Source organism: Odontesthes bonariensis, chromosome 11 (assembly GCF_027942865.1).
Source record: "Odontesthes bonariensis isolate fOdoBon6 chromosome 11, fOdoBon6.hap1, whole genome shotgun sequence".
In the NCBI taxonomy this organism is placed as follows: domain Eukaryota; kingdom Metazoa; phylum Chordata; class Actinopteri; order Atheriniformes; family Atherinopsidae; genus Odontesthes; species Odontesthes bonariensis.
This window is the reverse complement of record NC_134516.1, coordinates 29,712,691-29,725,424: the sequence shown is the minus strand read 5'-3', so window position 1 is coordinate 29,725,424 and position 12,734 is coordinate 29,712,691. Positions and strand designations below refer to the sequence as shown.

At 42.0% G+C, this 12,734-nt stretch overlaps 1 protein-coding gene and 1 long non-coding RNA gene across 2 annotated transcripts in view; both read right to left on the bottom strand.

Annotated features, from left to right (window-relative positions):
* The window catches only part of LOC142391893 (uncharacterized), a gene marked incomplete at its 5' end in the record, with an annotated part of 72,445 nt that overhangs the window by 17,020 nt on the left and 42,691 nt on the right, over positions 1-12,734 (bottom strand). The gene's annotated exons all lie outside the window — the stretch shown is intronic.
* On the bottom strand, positions 1,801-2,823 carry LOC142391896 (uncharacterized). Its single transcript, XR_012770628.1, has 3 exons — positions 2,745-2,823; positions 2,079-2,227; positions 1,801-1,858 (listed from the first exon to the last, which is right to left on the bottom strand). It is a non-coding gene; the product is annotated as an uncharacterized LOC142391896 (long non-coding RNA).

The following is a 12,734-nucleotide window of genomic DNA, read 5'->3' as shown; positions in this document are numbered from 1 at the left end:
GCATTTCAGCGCTTCTCCAGTGCCCTGTTTTCCTAATGAGAAGCAAGGAGGAGCGCGAGGGGTGTGTCATGGCTGAATGGGGGCGTGTCTGATTCTCTGTTTTGGCTCCGCGCATGTTAGCTGCCTGCTAGTAGGAAAAAAAAATAGAAATGGCAGGTGAGCAAACGATCGTACCGTTTGCCTTCGACACGGAATCGGACCCTGAAGCCGAGGCGCAGGCAGTTCAGCAACAAACTGCAGATCAGCAGCGCCTTCAGCAAAACGTCTCAGAATGGTGAGTTTGAAATGTTATGTCTGGAAACGTTTATTGTTGGGTCGGTCCGAACCACTGAGGTGCGCAGATACTAGCAGTGGCTTAGCCTACGGTAGCCTAATAAGAGCAGAAATTGTAGTCACTACATCAGGACTACCTAAAATATTATTTTTGCTTACAAAACGTATAAGTTCCCAACTTATTTTGCAATGTGGGCACGTATTTGCAGTGCTAACATTAGTGAGTATGGCTGCTGGCATCTCCAGTCTCTACACCAAGTAACTTTCTCAATGTCGCCTTGCATTATACAACAGTAACACTGCCAAAGTATTTCCCATAGTACACATTGCCAACGTGTTATGAAAAACAACTCTAATAAACGCCGGTGGGTAATGGACTTTTTACCCCCACAAACACTGTCCTGTTTGGCAAATGATTCTCCACCCAGTGTTGACATAAGGGGAGCGATTTATAACCAAGTTTTCTAGACAAAAAGGTTTACATGCTGTAATATACAAAAAAAAAAAAAAACTTCCTCATCATATCCTGACCAGGTGCTGGATCCAAAGTGTAACTACACGAAGTGAAACTTATGCTACAGATTTCTGTGTACACCTTTTTAGTAGCCCGTCTTCACTGGGAACAGCCAGCTGTTTGTTGCCCATGTAGTTATACAGTAGCCTATGGCATGCAAAAAACATGATAGTATTCTGACCAGCATGTAATTATTCTCATGCTCACCTGTTAACTCATTTACTTGCCACTAAAGATGTTTCATTGTTATATTTGCCGGCATTACCTGAAAACAGAATATCATTACACTGCCTTTTTTTTTTTTAATAATAGGTGTCAATGTGGAATTTGCGAGACAATGCCCACAGAAAGGGAGAGTAGATGCTGCATGGAGATCCCTCAGGTAACACTGTAAACATTTGGATCTACCTGTTCCTGAAATGACACTTACCATGTCTAGTTCTAATCTTTATTAGGTCACAGCACTACTAGGAGAAGTGGCGGCAGAGCCAGCATGTATGCTGGATCATCCAGGGTTTGAGCCGGTCTGTCTCAATGTATATTCGCTACAAACCGCTGGCCGAGTCTACAGGCACCATTTTGGCAGTTTACGCCTGAGAAGAACGCATCGGTAAGCGCTGTAAAATAATTACTCATAGCCACATACATAGAGTTTACAGTATACCCACCCAATAGAGCCTGATAATTCAACTATGCAGACAGTATGAAGAGTGTTTGTAGATTTATTTACAAGACATTATTAAAACACAATCAAGAATAATCCATAGGAATATGTAAATATGTACAACATAGCAATAACAGAAGAACAACAGCATTCTCTGCAAGTGTCATTTTTTCTATCTGTTCTTCCAGGCGCTTCAGGTATTTGGCCTACAGGCAGTTCGTGGCGTGGTGCTGGGGCTTTTTGGGTCGCCGGATCAGAGTGGTCATTCCTGCCTGTGTGGTCCTGCGTATCCGTGCCGAGTACCCCGATGATGAAGGACACTGCACCGGGTTTAGACTGCCTCGCATGAGAAAAATTAGGTCCATCAGGACATCCACATACCCTTTCACACAGAACATTCATACACACTGTACACGCACAACATTTGTATATTTCAGTTAGTCATTTGTACATTTCAATGTTTATTTTTATATCTATTTATATATTTATATTTGTTCTATGTATTTATGTTTGTTTAGATTTATATTTCCCACATTTTTTGTATTCCTATTTGTTGGAATTAACCTCAGTAAATTTGATACAGGCAAAAGTAGTTGGACTTGAATTCTTGAACTTTTGAGGTCTTACCAAAGGTTGGCTTAGTCTTTTGACGTTTGACTGTGCACTCTCCCTTCTTGGATTTGGGAAAGGAGATTTTGAAGAGAGGTACACCGTCTGCTGTCTGGGCCTGTGGTCGGTTCGCATTTTCATTAAAGTGGATCGCCGCCAAGTACAGTCTGAAAGTACAAGAAACAATGTGTAAACGGTGTTTCCCACAGAATTTTCATTTGTCATGGTGGTGGGGGTTAGCTGGTAGAGACACATGCATCATCATGGGAGAGCATATGAAAAGCTCTTTTCCAAAATGCTATAAAAGCTGTTCTCATTACTTTTTTTAAATCTGATTTCAAGCATCAGGAAAAGTGATATTAGCTGAGATTTACATAACATGTTGAAACATTTAAATGCTGCTTTTAATGGTAGTAACAAATAAAACAATATTTTTTAAAGTAGGTATAAAGCATTTTGGAAAAAGCTTTTCATATATTGTGAAGTTTCATAGGAACTATGATCTGAAAACCCCCTAAAAGTATACATTTTTTGGTAAATCAAATATAAATTACATTCACAAGACAATCTTTTCAGGGGACCTGGTCTAGGTGTTTCGTGCCTTATAGTGCGGGAGAAACCCGGCTCAATAATGACATTTCAGACAACAAAAACTTTCAACAACTACAAGGTAAAACATCTCACCTGCAAAGCATTCCAATATAGAGAAAGACAACATTCTTCGGTGTGGCTGCAGTCCTATTTACAGACAATGGGCTCAGTCTGGCAGGCAGCATCCCTGCTCCGGGATGTCTGGACGTGAGCACTTGATGTGCTGGCCAGTGAAAGTGAACCTGATGCAGACAGAGAGCACACATCTCATGGTTCGAAAGCCGAGCATTACACTCGTGATAAACTGACGAGTCACGACAGATTTGAAGTCAAAACTGTGTTTGAATTGACAGATACATGATGGTGTATGTTCGAGGGTAGTCAGCAAACGTTTGCTAAACACCCTTCACCTAGCCACAACACCCGATCGCGTATCCCACACGAAAGACGCAGAAACAACTCGACGTAAAAAAAAAAAAATAAATAAAAATAAAAGGTCACCAAACCGCAACAAATGCTTACAAAATATAAAGTCACCAATCGAAAGAAAGGCTTACAAAATATGAATTGTTTTCGTCGGGCGTCATTTTCCGTGTAACAGACGTATCTAGCCGCAGAACATAACTAGACTTGCTTACCTAAGTATTCATGCTGTATGTAGTCCCTACACGTAAGATACTTGGTCAAAAGACAAATGTCTTGTTTTACAACCAATTTTCCAAATCTAACCAGTTTAACAGAGTATTGGTTTTGTAGCGCAGTGTAGGTTTCATGGATAAATACCTCCACAGCTAATGTTGGCTAGTTAGCTGTCACCCATAAAGTGCTAGCGGCTCCAAATAATTATGACTTACTTGATCGCTGTGGGTAGCTGATGGACCGGCAAGGATTGGCACTGATCCAGGCTTCAACTTCAGGTGTAGGGCAAAACCTGCCCTGTACTGTCCCAAGTTGTGAAAGCATTCCTCTGTGAAATGTGTTGCGCAAACACTGACGCTCTTTGGAACATTCATGGGCACCTGTCCCTCGTAAATGAAATTAAGCCATTCCGTTTTCAAAGGGACAGAGGATGGAAGCGGAAACATATTCTTCTCTTCATCTTCACATCCTGGCACAGTACATTTCGCATGGTAACGTCGTTTGGAAGCCATTGCTGTATCTTCTGTGACTGTCTTCAGTCGTGGCGAGTCTTCTTCTTTGGCGAGTCTCGGTCTACTCCACATGAGTTGGGCGGGTAAGGTAATGCAGGTGTGGGTGGAGACAGAGGGCGTGGCGGAGAGAGGGGGTGGGAAATTTTGATGAGCTCTATCCTGGCGTGACGTCATACCAGGAGCCTTGAGTCAACGAGACACTTGGAGGCGCTCTATTCAAAACATGGAGGAAATGCTGTACTGCTCAGTGAATACATTTCGCAATTTCTACTCATTGGGTTGACTTAAGGAGGCTAGAGGAACTCATTTTAAGGCTCAAAAACCTCTGAAAGTGAAATTTTCATGCCATGGGACATTTAACAAATTTGAGTCTTATCATTCACAAGTATTACCTCCATCACAAAAGTGCAGTGTTCTTCTTATATTCTTTATATTCAGCATGCGAATGTACATAAGAGTGTTACACCCCAATGAATGTCTCTATGTCGCTCCGCCATTTTAAAACTAGGGGATTTGTAGAAGGACATGTCATCAGCTTCGCCCTTTCCATTTCCACATTGAAAACGGAGTTATTATTAAAAAAAATTTTTCTGAATTTGATCAAAAAGCTACAAATATTTTGAATTGTGACCTTAGTGGGTGTTTAACTGGGGTTTAAAGAAGCATTTTAAAGTTCACAGGGATTTAAATAATAACCACAGTAATGAGTTTAAGGCGAGACACTACAGGTGAATAGGGTAACATTTTAAAATAATAGCTATAGCCATGAAACTTCCTCAGTTGATTACTTATACAAGTATGAAAAAAAATGTATTACAAGTTTTAGAAATTTGTATGTTTAATTATGCAAATTAGGCATGATCTCATTAAATATATGTGCACATTTGCATATACAGTATTTCCGGAAGATAGATCTGAACATATGATAAAACCAGGTGCAAAATTCTTTTTTCATTTTGTTTACACACAAAATGTTTACACACAAAATGAAAAGAAAAAGAGGGATTTCAAATATACTGTCCATAGTCCATAGTCAAAAACATCGATTTTTGCCATTTTTTTTATTATGTCACATAAATCAGGCCAGGAATTATTTATCAACAAATCCTTCTGTTAATATCTTCAGAATACTGATATGTGTATCACTGGAAAGTTTGGTGTTAGTAGGTGCTCCATAGGCTGAGATATTGATACTGGAAAAATACAAAAAACTGATTTTTGAGAAAACGACATTTAAAGATTTAAATAGGGCTGGGCGATTTTGAGAAAAACAATAATCTCGATTAGTGTTTGCTGTATCTCGATATACGATATATATCTCGATATCTATGCAGGAAAAAATAATTTAAAAAAATAAATCGCACCAAATTCAGCTTGTTTTTTTTTATTGAAATGCAAACAGGTAGGCAGCCAAGTGCCTAGAGGTAGGTACTAGTAACAAAGTGTGTATGCACCATTTTTAACATTATCAGACCAAGGAAGAAATATATTGCCTTATTGTTAATTCAAACATAAAATCTGAGGATAGACAGTTATATAGTGGAGCGCAGTGTTTCCCACAGATGTGAAGGCAATGTGTGGTGGTGGGCCACGGGGGAACCTGGATAATTTCTCCATCAAGGAAAATGATGGGGGACGTAAGGATGTGTGACACCTGTGTCACGGTGGGTGACACAGGTGCGGCTGATCTGCAGATTATTTCCACATCTTCATCATTGTAAACAAATTAATAACATAGCTAAATCAGGGTACCCGCAGGTTATTAAAAGTATTAAAAAGGCATTAAATTTAGTTGTCCAGCATTAAACGTCTTAAAAGTATTAAATTAGCTGTTGAAAGTCTGGAATTTTCAAAAAACATCCGTGTGCAACCTAAATTATGACGAAGTTTTTTTTTTCATAATGAAGATGACGCACAGAACGTCAATACCCATAGACGTACAAACCTAGAGTGCCGTGGCGCCGTCATTTAGAACGAGGAGTGTAGCATGGGAAAGCTTCTGCCTCGCTAGCTAACGTAACGAGTTGACACCGGGCAGTAAGCGCGCGAATCATGGCTGGAAAAAGGAAGTCATGGAGGAGCATGTGTCCGAGGATGGGTGCTGGAGAGCGGATTGAATGCGCGTGTGACCGCTGGAAGCTCCAGACTGGTTCTTGTAAGATGGGAGGCCGGTGTTCAGTCAATTTCTCCTACTTGTCGAGAATTGCTACTTTGTGGTTTTGCGCATGCGCCAAGCCGATTTTCTAAGTTTTGTTTTCACGCCAAGTAGCACAAATCGACAGAACACCGGCACGGAGGAGCATAGATCCGAGCAGGGGTGCTGAAAGGCGGATTGAATTCAAACTTTATTTTCAGACTTGTAAAAAAAAAAAGCATCAGCGGTACAGCAGAGAATAAGTTACGTACTGTATTTGAGTTAGCCTACAGTATGTCTGCGCACTGCGCAGTACTGTAATTAAACTTGCATGATAATAAAATTCAGTAAATGTTGAAGCTATCCGTTTAAACGGATAGCTTTTTTGGAAACGTTTTTCTATGAGAAAAATGAAATGAATTCATTTCATTTTTCTCATAGAAAAATGATACAAATGGCATTTAGTTGATATTCTGCATAAAAAAATAAGTGAAATACCTGTAATACAGTACAAATTCGGTTTTAGTAATCAACCGCTTATAGTGTTCAAATTGGCTCTGGACCAACGTGATCACTATAAGCGGTTTCCACTGTATTACAAAATTTGGTCTTGCACCGTTTATTACTCAAGAAATGACGAAAGAAGTCAATGGCGCAGATGCCTTCATCGTTATGTTCGACGAAAGCCTTAACAAGACCACCAAGTCCAAACAGTTGGACTTGCATGTAAGGTACTGGATCGGCAATTTTATAATGCAACTTTAAATGTGTTTTTAATTGTATTTTCCATAAATGTACATTCTTTTGCCAAACAGAGACGTAATCTCTTAAGAGGTAAAATGGGTTAAATGTGATAAAACTTAAGTGTTTTCTTTATTGAATGTCGTTCAATATTATTTAAATAATGGGTGCGATAGAAGTATTAAATTTTACTTGAAAAGGCAATAAAAAAAGTCTTAAAAGTATTAAATTTAGGTTTAACAATCCTGGGGGGACCCTGTAATTACACTGATCGGACTGTTCAGATCTGTTTCAGACTGATACCTCCGGTTCAGGCTGGTACTCATCCTCAACACGCACGTCTCTCTTTCAATCGCGGAAAATATTTTTCAATACTCATCTGGATTGAAGCAGCAAACATTCAGTGTAAGAGGTAAAAAAACTACTTTATTTGATTCACAGCTGCTAGTGTTATGACCTCGACAACCCAACTACATTTTTATTTTATTTTTTACGACAAACTTGCGACTAGTTAACTTTATAAAGAAGGCGTAATCGCTTGTTTGCTATGGGACGGGACGGGACAACATTGTATTCAAAATATAAAATATTTTTATAGGACTTTTTAATGTGTGATTTTATAAAGGTGCACGTGATACCAACCTTTCGTGAATTTCGGCAGTCGTCTTATTTCGGTTGAGCCAGAGCTATAGAGCTAATCTAACGCGACGCTGAAGCTAGCAAGCTTCCAGGGAAGCACGGAGGGGAGGGGCTGTGTGTGTGTGAGTAGGCTATGCGAGAGAGACGCGAGGGACAGAGAGACTGAGGGAGAGCAGGGAAAGGAAATGCAGCTTAACGAATACGAGTATTTTTTTTAAATAGCGTTAAAAAAAATAATAATAACGAAACGCAATATGTGGCGGCCGGTGTTGAATCTGTGGCGCACCGCCACAAATTAGTCTATGTATGGGAAACACTGGGAGCGGACAGCTCCACAGCACAGAAGGAAAATAAGAGTGACGAAATCTTGTTAATTTAGGTTCTACAGCAGTGATTCCCAACCTTTTTTCTCCCCCCCCCCCCCCCAAAAAAAATATTTCTATTTTTGAACACATTTTATTTAACAAATTTTTGAACACATTTTATTTCATATCTTACTGTGCATGGCATTAATAGGCCTACATTTATCAATGAGAACCTTGGGCTTGCATAGCCACAGCCAGGGCTGGAATATCAGGAGTGATTTGAGTGACAGCCAGTCTAAAGTCATTGTGCACCTCCAGTCTGTTGCGCGCTTTAGTTTTGATTGCAACAAGAGCGCTGAAGGCCGTCTCTGAAAGATATGTGGTACTGAACGGGAGTATGATCCTTGTTGTGGCATGTAGTGTGAGTCTTGGAGCAATGCTGGGTGCCTTCACAATCCAAAACTTTTTAAATCCGTGTTCCTTGAATGAAATAAATAAAGAATGAATTGAATTATGCTTAAATATATCCAACACCCCAAGTAGCGCGAGCACAGAGGCTTATTAGACATCGCAAGTGATACAATATTAAATGCAATACCGTGGGGCTACCTGGAAATATCTCTTTGACAGAGAGTTGGCCTGGATGTCGGTGAGCTCGTCTTCACAATCAAGGTAGTGCGCATCCTCGACTTTTGCAATAAAGGGATCCAACACCCACGATTCCTTCGAAACGTATTCATCTGTGTCGGCAAACCGTGATTTAATCTCCTCTTGCAATGCGTTCATGTGTCTGGTAAACTCACGACGGACAGATACAGGGATCGTTTCAGGATCATTTCTGTATTGTTTCAGCAGTAGTGGGAACTGTTGTAGCTCTCCCCTTTCCATCTTCCCAACCCTATACTCAAGTTTACCCACGAATGTGTCAAGCGCCTCTTTACATTCCATGATGTTGGACTCCGCGCCTTGGAGACGCTTGTTCGTTTCATTGTACAGGCTGAAGATGTCGGCTAGGTATGCAGTTTTAACCCAGAATGACTCAGTTATCTTCTCTAACAGTGAGGGGCTGTGAGTTTTGAGAAATTCACCTACTTTTTCACCCAATTGCACAAAACGCGCCAGCACTCGGCCCCGTGAGAGCCAGCGCACGTCTGTGTGCAGGAGGAGTGTTTGGTGCGCTTCATCTTCGCATAAATCTGCGAACAGACGCTGTCTGGTGGCGCGACCTTTGATGAAATTCACGACTTTAACTACAGTCGCGAGTGTTTCACTGAGGTCGTCAGACAGTTTTTTGCTGGCCAGTGCCTGGCGGTGTATCATACAGTGAAATATTATACAGTGTGGGGCCTTTTCTTTCAAGCGACTGTTAAAGCCCTTGTTTTTACCCATCATCGAGGCAGCGCCATCTGAACAACATGCAACTACCTTCTCGTAGGGAAGCTTTTGGGACGAGAAGCAAGAATCCACTGCTGTAAAAATATCCTCACCCCTGGTAGTGGTGGTAAGGTTGACAGACATAAGAATGTCCTGCTTCAGATCTTCCCCCTCAATAAATTGTACATAAACAATGAGCACAGCCTCGTTTGCTACAGTTGTAGTTTCATCAAGCTGTATGGCGAACTGCCCCTTTCTAAGCTTTTCTACCAGCTGTTGCTCGCAGTTATTTGCCATCTTATCGATTCGGTCCTTCACTGTGTTATTCGAGAGTGGCACAGTTTTTAGTTTTGTCTGCCACCTGTGGGCCACACAGTTTCTCAACTAATTTAATGCAAGCTGGTTTGATGAGCTGTTCGCCAATGCTGTGAGGTTTTTTTGCTTTTGCAATTAAAAGCGAACACTTAAAAGAGGCTTCAGTAGCCTTCTGCATATCACTGCCAGCCCTATTAAACGCGGCTCTGATATCCATTGGCTTGCTTGCCTTAAGAAGCTGTTCTTTCCTTAGAAAAAAACTACGATCATTTCCAACCGTTTCAGGATGCTTTGTCGTCTGGTGCCGCTTCATTTTGCTGGGTTTCATGCTATCATTATCTAACCTTTCACCGCATATCACGCACTCCGGTCGGTTGTCTGTTCCCAGGGTAAACCCCATCATAATATAGCTCTCATTGTAGGTCCTAATTGTCTTTTTCACCCCAGCTGTGCTGTCGGTGTCATTTTTGCGTTTGTCAGCCATAGTTTCAAAAGTATGTCATTTCTTTTACTAACATTAACTTAACGTTAACTGTGCGGGAAAAAGTGTGGGTGGGCTCAGTCAGTATTCGAACGTTCTAACTACGGAGGCTGATACAGATAAAAAATAGTTAAGGTTTTCATAGCTATTATGATTTGCTTTGATGGGACTGGATTATACAATACGACGTCATGTGTATTACATCGTTTATTAAAGGCTGTGAGATGCAAAACAGGCTTTACGATCTCGAATGATTTGAACCATCGGCAGATAATAGATATGAGCGTATCATTACACAATCCGGCCGTTTAAATGCCTCTAACCCGAAGAGGTCTCGCGCACCCCCTGACCTCTCTGGCGCACCCCCAGGGGGGGCGCGCACCCCAGGTTGGGAATCGCTGTTCTACAGCATTAACTCGAGAAATTCGATATGTCAAAATCTTTCTCGATTTCATAAAACATCTCGAGAAATCGTAAAACTCGATTAATTGCCCAGTCCTAGATTTAAATAGGATTTGTATTTGCTCAAAAACAGAATAAATGCTCAGGCCCTTAGTAATACTAATATTGAATAAAATAATCATATTAATAAAGAATACAAGCTCAAACCACTAAAAGATGGCATATCAATTCATTGAGACGTGCAACATGTATGACTTATGACGGTGCCACTGCTGTGTCGCACAGGCACCGTCATTAACTCCGTCATTTTCTTTTATTGCATCTTGCAAAGCTCAATTGTTGCTTTCTCTTCTGTGAAAGTTGCGCTGTTACGGGGCATTTTCGGAGATTCAGCGAAAGCTAAACACAGAAGTGTCAGAGTCGAACATGTGTTGCATCTGAGCGAATCACGTTAGCAGAAACGAGCAGCAGCCAATGAGATTCTGTCATTAGCTATAAATCTGCCTTTAGACATCCACGATTGGTTACTGATAGAAAGGAAGTGCCGTTATTTGGGTGACATGTTATTGTGCAGGAGACTCAGAGCTTTCCAACGATACCGGTCATGACAGACTTCAATAAATAGACGAAGATCAGCATGGCGCGTTGGAATGCTAACTTTTTGGTCAATTCGGGGGAAACGTACTGCCGCGAGTAAACAAAATGTAATAAAATAAACATTTTAATTTATGTTTTCAACGTTTTCTTCATAGCAGGTCTAAAGAACACATCTGAAAAATCACTGTTTTTGCCTGCCGTGTCTCGCCTTAATGGAATGTGACTGGATGGTTAAAAACTGTGCAGAAAGGTTATCAAGAGAAGAAGAAAAGTGGGTGTGGTTTAATACGCTGCACGCCACAGCTGGATCTTATCGTATGTGCTGACAGTTGCAGAGTCCATCAGTCAGACCAGAATGGAGCTGAAGCAGGAGCTGAAGCAGGAGCTGAAGCAGGAGCTGAAGCAGGAGCTGAAGCAGGAGCAGAACCAGGAGCAGAACCAGGAGCAGAACCAGGAGCTGAAGCAGGAGCTGAAGCAGGAGCAGAACCAGGTGCAGAACCAGGAACTGAAGCAGGAGCAGAACCAGGAGCAGAACCAGGAGCAGAACCAGGAACTGAAGCAGGAGCAGAACCAGGAGCAGAAGCAGGAGCAGAAGCAGGAGCTGAAGCAGGAGCTGAACCAGGAGCAGAACCAGGAGCTGAAGCAGGAGCTGAAGCAGAAGCTTAAGCAGGAGCAGAACCAGGAGCTGAAGCAGGAGCTGAACCAGGAGCTGAACCAGGAGCTGAAGCAGGAGCTGAAGCAGGAGCAGAACCAGGTGCAGAACCAGGAGCAGAACCAGGAGCAGAACCCCTCCACCAGGAACAGAGCCGGCTCATCCTCTGGGTCCACCGGGCCACAGGTCAGTGTGGAGGAGGTTTTTATTTTATTTCTTATTTATTTGGTTAGGACTCTGCACATTAATCAACATATCAGCAAAGCATCCATGTAAATATGCCGGAGTTAGCACAGTTGCTAAATTTTATCCGTTGTCCTCAGGCAGGTATCATAAAAACACACAGACAATACACCATGACAAAAAACTAAAGAACAAACAGAAAATCTTTAGAAAGATTCACATCAAAGTTAAGAGTCCGTACACAAAAGGGAAAAGATGGAGAGGTGACCCATGAGAGTAGCTCTGGCTGTTTTCAACCACTGTTTAAAGGCCTACAGAAAGCTGACACTACACCCAATACATAATGATAATACATACACAGAGGAACAATAATGATCATTGGACTCCACACCAAAACATTTCATAAACGCATGAAATTTGCGATTTTGAATTTGCCGCTAGGAAACCTTCCTTGAATTCCAGACTGGGGGCGGGGCTTCCGTGCGACGTCACATGTGCCATGGTTTTTCCTGGCTGCCTCAGTGTTGCCAATTTAGCGACTTTGTCGCTAGATTTAGCGACTTTTGGCCATCTCTGGCGACAAAAAAAAATAATCTAGCGACTTAGCGACTTTCGGGCTCAATCTGGCTGAATCTAGCGACAATTCAACTTGTTTTGTGAGTGACAAATCAGTTGCCCCGCGACACCGTACAAGCCGAGACAGAAGCACTGCAGGACGGTGGCAACCCGGCATACCGTCATTTCCTGTCAAAACGGCAGTTTCAAGCTAGCTACAACGAGGGTAAGTTCACTTCCTGTTTTCAAAACAACAGCACGTAATGGCTTTCCCTATGATAAAAGGCAACGGGTATTTTATTTTGTCAAAATAACCGGAAGTGCGTTGCTCACTGCGGTCGGAGCGATCATCAAGAACCCCGACGTGGACATGATCGCTCTGCCAGCTGATTTCCACTCTCCACCTGGCGGAGAGTGTGTCCGCTCTCCGCCAGGTGGATTCCCTCTGAGTGTCCGCACCGCAGGGAGCTGAACACGGCGGGATGCGCTCCGGCTGATTTCACCAGAGAGGAGGCAGGCGGACAGGGAGACACAGACACAAGACCGCAGGTCTC